Consider the following 17,251-nt stretch of genomic DNA (forward strand, 5'->3'; position numbering starts at 1 on the left):
AGTATTTAGCCCTGTAGTATTCAAAATTGTAGAATAGTGTGGATATTTTGACACTCAGTTAGAAATTTTTGCTACAGGATACAAGGCGCTAATAATACTCCCAAAGGAGCACATTTCGTCATCGTTTTGTACATTAATGCATGCCTGCTTCCTTTCGATTTCTTGTGGCAGTGGAATGAAAGAAGAATCGTTACCAATCACATATTTATTTATTGCTACTTCCAACAAAAGAATTTCACTCAAAGCCCACCCCAACTGTCGTTCTTCAAATTCGCCTAATATAACATCTACAGCGTTATCATTGTACCAAGCAGCCAAGTCCGTACTTGAATCAATAACTTTATTTGGCGTACTGAAATATTTGCGATCAACAATTTCCCCATCATTCGGATTTTTAATGAAGTAAAATTAACTTTGAGGCATGACATTTGTTTCGAAATTTTGGAAATCTCACGTTTGAATAATGAAAAAGCATCGTCTAGAAACTTTTTAGGATCTTTATGAGTTAAATTGATGATCACCCCCGTTGTTACTCTACTATTGGAAACATTGTTAACATTTTGTTACTTCACCCTGGTGCTTCGTCGTTTCAAACCCGAGCCAATACGTTTATTATTCATCATTTTTATAATCACTTTGAAGCGTTTCAATTCCCCAATTTCTGTAATTATTTTCTTTTTTTCCTCAATCGAAAATTTTTTCATAGCTAAAACGCATTTCTTTATATGTTTATTAATAAATTTTATAGCTTGTTTGACAATATGATCCGAATAATTATCTTTGATGTGTAAAATGTATTTATCAATTACCGACTTGATTTTTGGAAAATCGACCATTTGGATTTCATTTATTGACATGACTCACCGATATTTTGTTCACAAATGAAATTCTAGGTGTGATGAGTCGGTTTTGGAAGCTGCAGAGAATTGAATCTCGTTCTGTGGACACTTTTGAGATGGTTCTGGAAGCTGCTGTAATTTGAAACTCGTTCTGGAAAGGTTGCTAAGTTGGATTTGGATGTAGTTGTTGAGATGACTGAACTGATACTGCACACGTTGATGTAGTGTTCTGAAATAAATATGATTTTCAATGCAAATATACACCAAAGAAAAATAAAATTCAAGAGTGGGAGTAATGTGTTTCATGGAGTGATTGTGAAAAATGAGCGAGCTACAGTTATAACTGAAAAAAAAGTCAACTGTCATTCAAAACAACGAATTTAAAACACATATTCTGCAAGTACTTAACACATAAAAAATATTGAAAACACTTCTTTATGCGGATCATATCTATGAATGAAAAACTTTTTGAGTCGAACAAAAAATATAGTATACAACCATAAACTCTATACATTTATTGAACAAAGAAAAAAGCAGTACTAACCTTAATTTCATACAATTTCAAATGAAACAACAAGACAACGTATTTTCCTGATACAAAATTCTTCTAAATGGGGGTGATACTCCTCCGTCACTCGGTGTGGTAACAAATTGTTATTGTTGTTAATTAGTTCTCTCTTCACGACTGAATTTGGATTTTAGGAAATCCACCTGCGAGAAACCAAAAATAAAAAAACAATTGATGTTTCAAATTATACGAACACTCTCTCAATGTGTCTCTCAATAAACAACAACATGAATGAAAGTTATTCGTAACTCACTATGTGTTTTATTTAACTAGAAATCTGCTCAAAAAATGAGCTTATGTTTACTACAGTATAAATGTGTGTATAGACAAACTATGGCATTGTCAAAGGCAAATAGATAAAATATTATTCAGCTTGGATGATTCTCGAGTAAAATTCATAATCACGTTTCCGGTTATTAGGCTGCCATCTAACATCAAAACAAATTGTACGATACAATAATTACTGTAAGAGATATTATTCAAGAAAAATTAATGTCAGCAATTACCAGTTCTTATCTTTTATTCATTATTGAAAATTGAGAAATATTAGCAATTGTTATTCCCTATCTCCTGATGTATGTAGGATAAAAATAGTAGTCCAGGGTTGGCTTGAGTAATAGTAAATACCTTTTGATCCTCAAAAAGTATGTATAAAGAAACACTCAAGTATATCAATCTCAGAAAAATTTTGAAAGATTAATAATAATTCAACAACAACTCTCACCACCTTTGAATTACATCAAATTTGAATAAATTTTTTCGTGAACGAGTCAAAAACGTATAAAAATCTTGCAATAAAAATTCATAAAGTGAACATGAAAAACACTCACTTTCAGATGAAATCGTCGCACTTGTCACTAGTATCACTGATACAACTAACTCATCATTTTGCCTCGCAGGAGGTATTTATAGGAAAATAAGTGATGACAAATTATGCAATCAAACAAAGAGCCTTTGTTTCGTCACTTTGAGCCACGTGTGTGGCTTTATCGATGAGTGATAGCGATAATTCTGCATACCTGTATTATATATTTTCACCAACTTGGAATAAAACAAAAAATTTACTGTTTCAATAAAAATATTCATTTTTTTATCAAATTTCATAATTGTTGTACAAGTCTGATTAGAATACACGCTGAAATCGTAGATTCTATGATAACTCTATACACGTCAAATTCATTTGTGACTCCTTTTTCTCTTGCTCCGTTGCGTGTTCTGGAACAAATTCAACAGTTTTTTTTCAATGCGGAGATCTTGAAATATATTTTTCAATTTACATTTGAATGGTGTATTCTTTGGAATTGCGCCTGCGCAAATACTGCCTTCTGACCCTCATTGACTGATATCGAACGAATCGATTTCCATTGTTTACATGTATAAATACTAGCCTTCACGCATATTTCCTTGGAATTTAACTCACATTCGGTACGTTTGCATATTGAACGGAAATTATTGTAGTCGTAAGCACAAAATTTGTTTTTTAGCATCGTTGACGGCATATTCTACACTCTGAGGCTGGAACACTTTGTCTTGAATGTCTAAATTATTCAACTGTTCGAGAACCTTTTCCTTTTCCTCATATAATTGAATATCTTGACGTAAATGTTGGACACGTCTCTCAAATTCCTCTACTTTTTTAATTTTAATTTTATTACTATTTTTTGTTCACCAACGACATACGGAACATCGTTTTCCTTCGAAAGTTATGCAAAATAACGTATTTTGAAATGTCATTTTCGAATACTTCGCTCCCCCATTGCCCTCACGTTGAGTCCACAACGCTTAACCTCTCGACACTTTTGGATCTCCTCTTTCTCCTGATGATGCTAACTTGGTTAACAAAGATACGAGAATTAGTGTCCTTTCGGCATGTTGGAATGCTAGACTTCTGTTAAACTGACATGTTTTTTCTTAAATGTTATATTTTGACGCACTCTGTACACTTCGACGACATGTTTTTTTCTTTAAATGATGTATTTTGAGACATACCGTACAGAGTCGTATTCCTAACCCTTCATTTTCAAACCGGCAACGCTACATTGCCCTATACACAAAGATTTATTGTACAACCGGCAACGCCGAACCTGCCATGCTGGCATTGGCAGCGTAAAACCTCGATACCATCTTCATCTCTCTTTGCCTCGATTACGTCACACGCGTCTCTCGCTCATATACATCTTCAGATGAAATATTAATTTTTTCCCAAATCTAAGTATCCGGCAATGCTACATTGTCCCATAGACAATGATTTATTGTACAACCGGCAATACCTGCTTGCGCTAGCAACCGGTAAAACCTCGATACCATCTCCATCTCTCTTTGCATCGATCACGTCACACGCGTCTCTCACTCTTACACACACACATACACATCTTTACATGAAATATTCATTATTTCCCAAATCTAAGTATATTTTCCTATCTTCAATTGGAAAATGAATTAGGGTTCACTTGTGTAATCGACTTCCTGCACAACTGTTGAAACTTGATTCATGTATTTGGTATATGAATATGTGGATATCAAGATCCATTCTATAAGTTATTTACGTGAATAATGATGTGTTTTTTGAATAATTCTCATCGATCATTACTTCTATCATTGATTTTTGCAGATAAGAAAATAATATTTTTCAATATAGTATCATTTGTTAGAGAAATACTGGGAAATGAGATGAGTTTTTTTATTCATACTCATGAATCATGAAATTCACAATCCTTTTTTCAAGATATGAAAATAATATTTATTCGATAAACTATATTCGAAGTCATTTGTTTGGATTTGAGATGTTGAAATTGTTTTCCAAATATAAAAATAATATTCGGTTGATATATTATCATCAAAGTTATCTGTTTCAGTGATGCTATGAGAAGTGTTGAAGGTTTTATTTCATTAATACCATTGTCACGCCTCGTATTTATCGTTGACACATCGAATGAAAGGGAAACGAAATCAGATTTCATCGACAGAAAGAAAAACGAAGACGATGCCAAGAGGGCACTAAGTTGTATCTTCACTAATAATAGTCGCATCATCACATGTAGCACTTCAAATAAAAGAGGAAAAAAGCAGAATTCATGTTTTTGTTGCGCTATTTATATCCAAGGTGACATGGATCAATGTCAACGCTGAATAGGCATCTAACAAAGACTCTTTGTTTTTCTTTTGTTTCATTTCAGAATAGGTCTTCACTAATTTTTATATTCATAGCCGAGGTGACATTGATCACTGCCAATGTCAAATCTGCATCCGGAGATACGCAGAAGTCAATTTGTAAACGATTTCTCGTTGATCCACAACTTGTCGTGAACATGGCTACTAGGGATTAGAGAGAGAGCATAGCTCCCAGGGTAGGCCGCCAGATTTTAAACAGTGAAGAAGGGCGTGGGTGGGATGGAGGATAGAGCGCCACCCGCTTTATCAACCCTGGAGCTCATACAGCATACACAACAAAAACGGGAAATTTACTCTAAACGGTAACCAATTGAATCAAACTCAAATCCAGTTGAAATATTTATAATTCCTTTCCCTAACATCTACACCTTTCTCAGTTGGTTCCAAACTTGTTAACAAATCCCTTGATGTATCTGTCAGTTTATAAATTTTATCAACCGTTATTATAGGACTCCTCCTACAATACTGGCAGAAAGCCTTGAGCTCCTGAGGCCAAAAATTGTCAAATGTGAGAAGATATTACTTTTCTAATTGTAAACGATACCAAAATGTTCATAAGATATAAATTATTACAGCTATAACACAAATGTTTCAATTGTAAGGGTACTGTAATGAACCCCGGCTCCCCAAGGAAGAAAGGAGAATGTATCTTCAATACTTGGGACGTTTTTGTTTTGAAGTTATACTTTACCTTAGATATAGCTATATCGCCAGCTTACAGTAGGTTGAGGGAATGAATTCATCTACATAGGCATAAAAGCATATACCCTACACTAATATTTTTTTCCCTTTTGGGCAGGTTCGAAGAACATAAATCTTTGTTGAGATAATAAATCAAGCATCAAAAATCTAGTCACTGATAAGTTATTTGTCCCTATCTTAATAGCTCAGCTCATCTGTGCGTGTGTCTCCCTCAAGGTGGCTTGAAAAACAAGAATGGTATTAGAGTTCCAAACTTAGGTCTGTAGTGTTCAGTCGGTACAACAATTGTGAACGGCTCAACAGCGGGTAACTACCAACTACTGCTACTACTGTATCAGGCATTCAGGCAAGGATGTCTAGTCTTACAGCAATACTAACACGAGGAAATGGTATCCAGATGAAAAAAGGCCTAAAATGAAACAATTCATATTAGATGAAAACGATTCACTGAAAGTGATGTCCAGGACGATAAGTCTGGATAGAATGATCAAACTCATTCTCTGAATATATGAGTTCTCTCGTTGATGAATACCAACTCACCTTTCAGTGTCGTGTGGCCTATAGGTTTACTTTTGCTCTCAAGAAGCAAAGATTCAAATCAGTAAGATTCTGTTCTCCATAAGAAATTGAATCACACAAGTGAGTTGAATGTTGTACCAGCATCCAAATGGCAAGAATAAAACAAATTCCTAGTCTTATAAAAGATGATCTTACTTGGTTAATCCGAAAAATCGGAAAGTTTGGACATAAATTCCAAAATTAGCAAATAGCTACCAAAAGTACCACAAATAATTTTGAATCCCGGCGGCAAGACATTCATGGAACCAAAGTCGTCAATTCACCGTTCCCTCAGAGCACAGAATCCTCATGGGATTCGAATATGTGTTCGAATATAACTAATGCGTTCGAATATATCCTTGTTTAGTTGTTTATCAGTGAATGGAAACTAAACGAATGATGAGGTATTAAAATATCCCAAAACCTTCATGGAAGTATTCATTTCAGGTTTAAATAGTCATCGACCTCAAAACAGAACAAATAACAAAATGAAACCGTAACAACTCATTCCTTCTCCGGAGGAAAGTTTCAAAGAAACTTCCATGAGATGTCAACGATATAAAATACCGAATTGATAAACCAAATACGAGTATCATTCATTTTCCGGTGAATGTGCTTTGTTATCGTTTGCGTTCCATATTCCCATCGACCTATCGTTCTTATCTATCAGTTCGTAGGTCCATGGTAACACTACGCGACTGATCTCGAATGGTCCAGTGAATTTCTCTGCAAGCTTTGCCGTGAATTTTTTTGCAGCGTCGGACAGAGCGTAATTCCTCTTCCAAATCAATTGACCAAGGTAAAACGTTTCATTCCGATGCCTGAGGTTGTATATCTTTCGACTCCTTTCATATGCTGCCATAAGTCGTTTCCGTACGTCAACGAAAGAGTTCTGCCAACTCGATTTGTCGCTCCTCCACCCCAAGAGTAATCGATGAGCGAGGCATGGAATCTTCCATTTCATTGAGATCCACTTCACTTCCGAAATTCACAAGATTCGGTGTATAACTCGTCGCCTCGTGTTTTGCCGAACGCAACGCCTAGGATAATTTTGTCAGGTACTTGTCCCACTGGCTGTGATTATCCGAGACGTATGCTGTCAATACTGTTTTGAGGACTCTATGAGTTCATTCAACAGGATTTAATTTGGGATGGTAATTAGCCGTGTACTTGAGTTGGATATTATATTTACCATGATGTTTTTGAATAAAGTGCTTCTAAATTGTGCCCCGTTATCGACAATTATTCTTCTGGGAGCACCATGAACTAAAATCACATGATCCTCCAACCATTTCAAAATGTTGGTCGAGGTTGTCATCCTCATGGGGAAAAACAAGACGAATTTGCTGAAGCAATCCATTACGGACAATATATATGAAAATCCAGAAGTGGACCGAGGGAGGGGACCTACCAAGTCAACACTAATGAGTTCCCACGGCTTTGAAACAGTCACTTGAGCAGGAAGCATCTGTCCAGCAGAGAGTTTCTGTTCGGGTTTAATCTCTATACAAGTGGTACATCGCCTTATATACTTAGCCACATCAGATCTCCACTTAGGCCAGTAGAATTTCTGTGAAATCTTGCCAACAGTTTTCCATATGCCAAGATGTTCACATGCTGCGGGATTATGATGATCTCTTATAACATCAAAACGTTTTTCACGAGGGAGAACTATTCGCCATTCACTTCCTGAGAGACCAGGATACTGAAGCTTGACCTTCCGTAGAAGTTTTCTATCCTGAAAGGTCCACAACGGGTATTTGACATGATACTTGATAATTTTTTTGCACATTTTATTGAACCATTTATCATCTGAATGGGGAGGCTTCTCAAACCGTACGTCAACGAGATCTATAACCAGGACTGCCCTAGAGATAGTATCGTGCTCAAGATGATCTCTCCCTTTTCGGTGTATGACTTCGAAGTCGTACTGCTGGAGCCTAAGAGCTCATAGCGCTATTCTCCCAACAGAATCTTATATGTTAAAAAATCATCGAAGGCTCATGTCGTCAGTTATCACCGTGAATTTAGTTTCTTCCAGGTATGGTCTCAACTTTTCGAAAGCGAAGGTGACCGCCGAGCACTCCTCTGTAGTGGAATATCGGCGCTCAGTTTTGGTTAGGGATCTGTTGAGGTAGCAGATAACTTTATCGCCTTCGGGGTATTTTTGGGTTAAAATACCCCCCAACCCATAGTCAGACGCATCTGTTCCAACGCCAATATGGGTGCTGAGACTAAGTGTTGCTTCACTTCATTCAGAGCTTCCTTATATTTAGAATCACAGTTGAATGGTCGATTCTTTTGTATGAGCCGAGTCATTGGGGCGACAACCGTCGAAAAGGAAGGAATGAATCACCTGTACCAGAAGGCCAAGCCAACCACTCTTCTAACTTCCGATACCGCACGCGGAGTAGGGATCTTTAAGATTACCTCCACTTTTCCTGGATCAACCAAGAGACCAGAGGAGTTCACTACATAACCTAAGTATCGTAATTCCTGACGACAGAAAATACATTTTTCTCTGTTCAACGTGAAACTGGCATTACGTAGCCGGTTCATTTGGATGACATCATTACGAATAATGATGTCATCCAAATAGACAAATAGAAATGACTCCAGATCCGCTCCAACGACCCTATCTATCAATCGTTGCCACGTAGTGGGGGCTGAGTGAAGACCGAAAGGCATTCGTTTGAAATGGAACAAACCCCGAGTTGGTACCGTAAAGGCGGTTAATGGAAGAGAACTCTCGGCTACTGGTATCTACCAATATGCGGACTTGATATCCAATGTTGACAAATATCGAGCATCCCTCAGCCTGCCGAGAATGGAACTCACGTATGGAATGGGGTAGGCATTAGGAACACTGACCGCGTTTAGCTTCTTGAAATTTACGCAAAATCTCCACCGCCCATCACTCTTCTTCACCATCACAATTGATCAAGACCAAGGTGAGGAAGACGGTTCGACAATGTCATTTGCTAACATATCGTCTAATTCGGCGTTAACCACTTTTTGGAGTTCTGGTGGAATGGGGTTATACCGCTGTTTAATGGGGGCAGCTGTATTACGAATCTCGTGTTCAACGAAATGCGTTCATCCTAGCCCTGTTCCCATTTTCATAAAAGCCTCATTCACGATATCATTTAGTTTTTGACGCTGTTCCGCAGACAAAGTGTCAGCGTCCTGGATACCTGCAAGCTCCACACTTGGTGAATCATCCGGCTTAAATGTCCATTCTTTTGCACGTAAGTCCGGAATGATGGCCATAGCTGTCCAAAAGTCAATGCTCAATATCGAACTATGAGGAAGACTTGGAATAACTAGTACATTAATGACACGAACTCGATCTTGTAGTTGAATTGGAAGCGAAAGAGATCCAATCACTTCGCAACTTTGTCAATTCGCCACTGTGCACATTCTAGGTTCACCTCCAACCAAATCACATATGTTACATAAAATATCCCAGTCCGATCTGCCCAGTATCGTTCTGGAGGCACCACTATCCAACAAACTCAAAAATTCTCGTTCAAATATAATAACCTACAAGTACGGACGCTCGTCACCTCTCGCATGAGCCAAAACAAAATCTAAAATTATTTGTTCGGTTAAAGAGGCCTTACCAAATATTTTTCGACTGCGACGTATGAGGCAGTTGACCTATGACTGCTTCGTTGCACTCACGTTTTTTGAACATTTGGAGCAAAATGGTTTCGTGACCGCACTTGAAACAAAATATTTCCTTTGGTTGACTACATTGTCGAAACTTATGTCCAGTTTTCCGACAATTCCAACATTGAGGTGCATTAGGCTGGCCAATCTCTGAACATTTGTCGACTATTATGAATAACGAGCGGGACTTTCTGAGATAGCGGAAACGTGGCTAGGACGGCGATAGGCTAGGTCAGGCTCTAGCAGACCTTGTAAATTTGAAGGTGGTGTACAAAATCTTTGGTCTCGCCACTCAATCTCCTCTACAGATCGAGCGAGATCACTGAGTGTAGCCAATGAATTCAAGTTGTATATCGAGAGTTGTGTCTGAAGGTGGAGCAAGAGGTTTTTTCTCATAATTTGTACACGATCCTCTTCCCGTGGAAGGACTGGTAATTTCTCCATCACCGAAACATAGGTGATGATGCGTTCCTGAACACTTTGTGTTCTACGACGGATCTCGTCCCGCAATCCTTGCTCATGATCATGTGGTTGAAAAGAATTCCGAAGTTTCGCAACCAATTCTTTCCATGGCATAAATTAATTCATTCTATACCACAGAAGATCATCTTTCTGAAACAATTCTGACGCTGATTGAAGTAACCTTTCTTTTGAAACACCCCGTGAGACTCTCAACTCTTCCACTCGTTTCAAAAAGCTAGTTACACTAGTGACGCCGTCGTACTGTGAGTTCCACCGACTCATATCTAGAAACGACACGTCCACCAAATCAGGTCTATCCCTATTCCTATAGGAGGAGGTCTCTGCAAGATATGTTCAATTAACATCAGTATGTGAGCTATTCAATGGAGGAGTGAACTGAAGATGTCCCAGTCGAGTCGAGAAGTCGATTGTTGAATTCGTACGGACCATATTATCTCAAAGTCTATCAGATACTCTCGGTACTTCTTCAGCTTGATCTTCAAATCAAACAGACGGGATAGATGGATGGAACCTTTCGGGATTCCTTCCCTCAGGTGGCAACGACACCCTTTTGTCAACTCGACTCATTGGGTCTCCCAACGATTCGAACATTCCGAGCGGTTCCGTCACTCTCCTTTCTTGAAATCTAGGTTCCGCTGTGTTGAAGAAAACATACAGTTTTATGATTCAAGAGGTCTCGTATTCATAGGCATCAACAAATTAGGATTTTCCGAATTATTCCCGGTTCTTGCGTGATTCACATCATCCCCAGTGAATTCAGGTTCCAATAAATTTCGCAGGTTGTACTGAGACATGGTTCGATTTTGAGAATTTGGTTCTGTACATACAACCTCAGGAATGAGTGATATTGATTCATTCAAGAAAGTGCTTGTAAAGGAATATCCTCAGACAATGAACCTTCCATTACACGACGCATGTCCATCAATAACGTATCGCACCAGCCAGAAAGAGCCCTACGCCTGGATGTTTGAGGAGGATCACATTCAATACGCCGTAACCGTGACCTCGAATGTAACAACCGCGAGGATATTCGTTTGAATTCATTATCTTTATTGTTCATATCAAAATATTGAATTGATTGAGGCAAATCACCTAATTTTCCTTCACAAAGTGAAAATTCATACCCCGGTTCTAAATTTACGAACTCCAGCCGTGTCATCTCCACTTCGCGTTCCAATTTCAGAATTTGGCGGAAGTGAGAACGTTTTTCCGCAACCGTTCTCGATACGTTGGATGCCAATTTGTCAACCGAACACTAAAACCGCAAATTGGACAAACAAATATTCAAGCCCTGCCCTAGAGTCGCTTAAACAAACAGGAATTATAAATTTTTCAGAACCAACGGAGACAGTGATGATAAGGAAACAAAGCAAAAGAAAGTAACGTTGGGCGCCACTTTGTCACGCCTTGTATTTATCGTTGACTGATTAAGTCAATTTGTAAACGATTCCTCGGTGTTCCACAACCTGACGTGAGGATGGCTACTAGGGATTAGAGAGAGAGCATAGCTCCCAGGGTAGACCGCCAGCTTTTAAACAGTGAAGAAGGGCGTGGGTGAGATGGAGGGTAGAGCGCCACCCGCTTTATCAACCCTGGAGCTCATACAGCATACACAACGAAAACGGGAAATTAACTCTAAACGGTAACCAATTAAATCAAAATCAAATCCAGTTAAAATATTTATAATTACTTTCCCTAACATCTACACCTTTCTCAGTTGGTTCCAACCTTGTTAACAAATCCCTTGATTCATCTGCCAGTTCATAAATTTTATCAACCATTTTTATAGGACTCCCCTACAATATTGGCAGGAAGCCTTGAGCTCCTGCGGCCACAAAGTGTCGAATGTGAGAAGATGTTACTTTTCTAATTGTAAACAATACCAAAATATTCATGAAATATGAATTATATTACACCTATAGCACAAATGTTTCAATTCTAACGGGACTGTAATGAACTCCGGCTTCCCAAGGAAGAAAGGAGGATTTCTCTTCAATACTTGAGATGTTGCTGTTTTGAAGTTATACTTCACCTTAGATATAGCTATATCGCCAGCTTACAGTAGGTTGAGGGAATGAATCCATCTACATTGGCATAAAAGCATATACCCTATACTTATATTTTTTTTCCTTTTTGGGTAGGTTTGAAGAACATAAATCTTTGATGAGATAATAAATCAAGCATCAAAAATCTAGTCACTGATAAATTATTTGTCCCTATCTTGATAGCTAAGCTTACCTGTGTGTGTGTGTCTCCCTCGAGGTGGCTTGAAAAACAAGAATGGTCTTAGAGTTCCAAACTTAGGTCTGTAGTGTTCTGTCGGTACACCAATTGTGAACGGCTCAACAGCGGGTAACTACTAACTACTGCTACTACTGTATCAGGCATTCATGTAAGGATGTCTAGTCTTACAGCAATACTAACACGAGGAAATAGTATCCAGATAAAAGAAGGCCTAAAATGAAACAATTCATATTAGATGAAAACGGTTCACTGGAAGTGATGTCCAGGACGATAAGTCTGGACAGAATGAGCAAGCTCATTCTCTGAATGTATTAGTTCTCTCGTATTAGTTCTCTCATCTTTTGGTGTCGTGTGGCCTATAGGTTTACTTTTGCTCCCAAGAAGCCAAGATTCAAATAAGTAAGATTCTGTTCTCCATAAAAAATTGAATCACACAAGTGAGTTGAATGTTTTACCAGCATCCAAATGGCAAGAAAAAAACAAATTCCCATTTTTATAAAAGATGACCTTACTTGGTTAGTCCGAAAAATCGGGAAGTTTGGACATTAATTCCAAAAGTACCACAAATAATTTTGAATCCCGGCGGCAAGATATTCATGGAACGAAAGTCGTTAATTCACCGTTCCCTCAGAGCACAGAATCCTCAGGGGATTCGAATATGTGTTCGAATATAACTAATGCGTTCGAATATATCCTTGTTTAGTTGTTTATCTGTGAATGGAAACTAAACGAATGACGAGGTATTGAAATATCCCACAACCTTCATGGAAGTATTCATTTCAGGTTTAAATAGTTGTAGATCTCAAAACAGAACAAATGACAAAATGAAACCGTTACACCATACTCATTGATAATTACGTATAGATACCAGATACAAGAATGATATTTGTTTGATTTTCATTTGGATCATACTCATTGATAATTACTTCAGTCATTTATTTTTCAAGAAATAAGTATACAAGTAAAACTCATATGAATTGAAGGGGTAATATTTTTAGGAGTGATTTATTTTTTGAGAAAGAAAGTTTTTGGCTTTCTACTACTCCATCTTGATACAAAAAAACTATCAGAATATTCCAAAGAAAGGTAGGAAGTAATCAATTTGAAAATAAGTAACTCTATACATGGAAGTGTAGATCATGAAAAGAAGCAACTTTCAGACACAAACTGGAAGAAAGCCCTCCTGAAACAGCTACTTCCATATAAACATTGAATTACACGAAAGAAAAAAAAATCTTCCGAAACAAATACTTTTATATGAACACTGAATTATACAGAAGATACTTTTCTCTACTCACTTTGTATTCCAAACATTCGTTATGGAATAAAATCAGATATCATTCACAGGAGTTCTACTTTAAATGAATGGTAACAAATTGCACTTACATGGAACAAAGTCATCCCCACTGGTAGACACCGATGTTTCACCGTAAGACACTTGCCTTAGGGCTCTTCAGTACCAATCTGGATAACATTATAGAAAATACACACAATTCATTCATGAATTATGATTTCTCATGTCACGGAATAAGTTTGATCTACTTATGTCATCGATGACATCGTAATGACATTCATTCACCTATTTGATTAAATCCCAGCCAAGAGGAATCTCATTTGAATTGAAGGGGTTATATTTTTAGGAGTGATATATTTTTTGGGAAAGAAAGTTTTTGTCTTTCTACTACTCCATCTTGATACAAAAAAAGTGGGAATCTTCCAAAGAAAGGAAGGAACTAATCAATTTGAAAATAAGTAACTCTATACATTGCTGTGTAAATCATGCAAAGAAGCAACTTTCAGACACAAACTGGAAGAAACCCCTTCTGAAACTCCTGTGAATGATATCTGATTTTATTCCATAACGAATGTTTGGAATACAAATTGAGTAAAGAAAAGTATCTTCTGTATAATTCAGTGTTTCCATAAAAGTATTTGTTCCGATAAAAAATGTTCATTCGTGTAATTCAATGTTCATCTGAAAGTAGCTGTTTCAGGAGGGTTTTCTTCCAGTTTGTGTCTGAAAGTTGCTTCTTTGCATGATCTACACATCCATGTATAGAGTTACTTTTTCTCAAATTGATTATTTCCTTCCTTCCTTTGGAAGATTTCCACATTTTTTTTGTATCAAGATGGAGTAGTAGAAAGCCAAAAACTTTCTTTTCCATAATACTCATATATTCAATAAATATTTCAAATAATTACATGAATTGATTGAACTATTTTCATAAAACATTCTTTATGCTAGATATTTTTAAAATATGACTAGATTGAAGAAAAATATATTGCCTCAACCACGGAGAATTCTGTGCTCAACAACCAAAGATATTATGCACTTTGATTCTTCGATTCCTTCTGAATCGTGCTGTGGGATGTGTTTAAGGATTTTTGGTCATTTTATCGTTCATTTGTGCTCAGATTTTGAATATAATATTATCAACGTTATCTGTTTGAATGATTCTGTGAGATTGATCAAAAGTTTCATGTGATCATTATTTCCATCATTCATTTCCCAGATATTAAAAATAAAACTATTGCAAAATTCACATATTCGAATATGATCAGTTCTACACTCAACATATGACGAAAACATGACTAGATTGGAGGAAAAAATACTCCCCAAACTACGCAGTTTTTCGTATGCAAAAACCCAAATAGATGTGCTCCTTCTTTCCTATTTATTTTTTTTTTCATTTCATTACCTCAAATCACAAAAATGTGTACAGGAAAGAATTTATTGAAGTACCTTCAAATTAAAATGCAAGTTTTTATCATACAGAGTCACCATTAAAGTGTGCACCATGGGAAACATTTTTTTCGAAAAGTTTCAATGAAGTTTAACGTCGGCACTTGTTTGTGCTTTGGATTTAACTTGAAATGATGCGGCCAACTGCGACCCACTGACGTTCAGTGTTTGCCAAATTCAACTTTTTTTTTGAAAAAATTTGAGAAAGTGCATTTCTAGATCGAATTTAACAAAAAGTTACTTGAAAAAGTTTTGTTACGGCAATTTTTTATCCATATGCCAAATTTTATGCAACTTAGATAAAGTTAACGTTTTGTTTATTTTTGACAGATATCCTCTTTATTTTAAAAAACAAGTTCGGTTAATTGTCATCAATTCATGTATACATAACAAACTCATCATGGAGTTCAACTTTTCTGATGAATTTTCACTTATACGGACATTTTTAGAGAGAAATTAAAAATGTGCTATAGAAATTTCAACATGACTGGTGCAAAATTTCAATCACTTGGCTATTTTCTGAAACAAACGTCAGTACCTTCAATTTTGAGAAAGCAGACACAACTCAAAAACTGCAATAAGTATTAATAAAATTACTAGAGTTGAAATTATGTTAAAATTTCAATATTCAGTATTTACAGATTATTTATAAACACTAACTAGGGCGGTAAGGATGCTTAATCACGTTGAATACATTTTTTAAGTAGGTCTTGCTATGGTGGTGTCAAGTTGTTGATTTACTTGTCAAATTTTCAATAGTTATTGTTGCAATAATGTTGTCTCTTCAGGAAAGAATAGAAATACTTTCAATATGTGGTGAGAATACACTATACCGGCAAGTAGCTAACATTTTTATTGAACGGCATCCAGGAAAAAATGTTCAACATACTACTGTCAAGGATGATGTCGAAATTCAGAGAAACAGGATCCGTAGCAAATCAAATTAAGAAAAAGCACACTCCAAGTGAATATGAGGAGGAGGCCCAACTTAACATTTGTTCAAAAGTTATTGAACACGGGCAAACAAGCATAACCGATATAATAAGAAATACCGATTACAAGAGAGAATGTGTTAGAAAAATTTTATTGAAGAATAAATTTTGGCCTTACAAGTCAAAATTTATTAACACATTAAAAGAACGAGATTTTGATGTCCGTTTGGGATTTTCATTCTGGTTTCAAGGAAAGAGAGAAGAAAATGTAAAGTTTCCGTATAAAATTTTATGGACAGATGAGGAAACGTTCTCTTCAAATGGTACGATAAGTTCTCAAAATAGCCGATTTCACAGTTTGATGTGGTGATCAGTATTCTTTTAAAACTAATGTATGGTGTGGGATACTTAACGACCAAATAATTGGGCCATTTTTCTTTAGGGAAAATTCATCATCCGTCGGTTATCTCAACCTTTCAAATAATGAGGTTAGTGAAGTTTCAGATAATATGCCTTCAAATATTAAATACAACCAATGGTATCAGCTTGATAGCGCACCAATACATCACACGGTTGCTGTAAAACAGTCCCTCCAACAAATTTTCAGAGGCAAAGTTATTGGACGTAACTGGGAACATTATTGGCCACCTAGATCACCCAACTTGACGCCTTTAGACTTTTTCTTGTGAGGTTACCTGAAACAAAAAGCGTACCGAAGTAGACCATTTACTTACATACAACATCTGGAAAATACCATTCGCGAGTGCTGTGCAAATATAAATCCCCGATTTATTAAAAATGCAGTTACAGATGTCAGTAGAAGGACCATAATTTGTATTGAACGTGGAGGATGACATACTGAAATATAGGCTATAAGTGTTTGACAACCTCATTTAGATCAATAAGTAGTTTTTTGTACCCATTTGTATTTTCTATAATATTATTGTTGTTTTAAATTTATAATAATAATAAAAGTTCTAGTGAAATTATTCGCATTTTTTTTAGTTGCCTCTGCTTTTTCGAAATCAAAGGTTTGTTTAAGAAAATAGCCAAGTGATTGAAACTTTGCACCAGTCATGTTCAAATTTTTATAGCAAATTTTTAATTTCTCTCTAGAAATGTCCGTATGTGTAAAAATGTATCAAAAAAGTTAAACTGCATGATGAGTTTGTTATGTATACATGAATTGATAACAATTAACCGAACTTGTTTTTTTTAAATAAATGGTATATCTGTCAAAAATAAGCAAAACGTTAACTTCATCCTAGTTGCATAAAATGGATATAAAATTGCCAAAGACACAACTTTTTCAAGTAACTTTTTGTTAAATTCGATCTAG

At 36.4% G+C, this 17,251-nt stretch overlaps 1 long non-coding RNA gene across 1 annotated transcript; it reads right to left on the minus strand.

The window, feature by feature from the left end:
* Positions 1–421: 421 nt before the first annotated feature.
* On the minus strand, positions 422–13,937 carry LOC141487451 (uncharacterized). Its single transcript, XR_012468395.1, has 3 exons — positions 12,232–13,937; positions 1,384–1,550; positions 422–1,068 (listed from the first exon to the last, which is right to left on the minus strand). It is a non-coding gene; the product is annotated as an uncharacterized lncRNA (long non-coding RNA).
* Positions 13,938–17,251: the final 3,314 nt, after the last annotated feature.

The sequence above is a fragment of the Leptinotarsa decemlineata genome, unplaced genomic scaffold, assembly GCF_025532065.1.
Source record: "Leptinotarsa decemlineata unplaced genomic scaffold, Ldec_3_MD MMD2_P_RNA_scaffold_2, whole genome shotgun sequence".
In the NCBI taxonomy this organism is placed as follows: domain Eukaryota; kingdom Metazoa; phylum Arthropoda; class Insecta; order Coleoptera; family Chrysomelidae; genus Leptinotarsa; species Leptinotarsa decemlineata.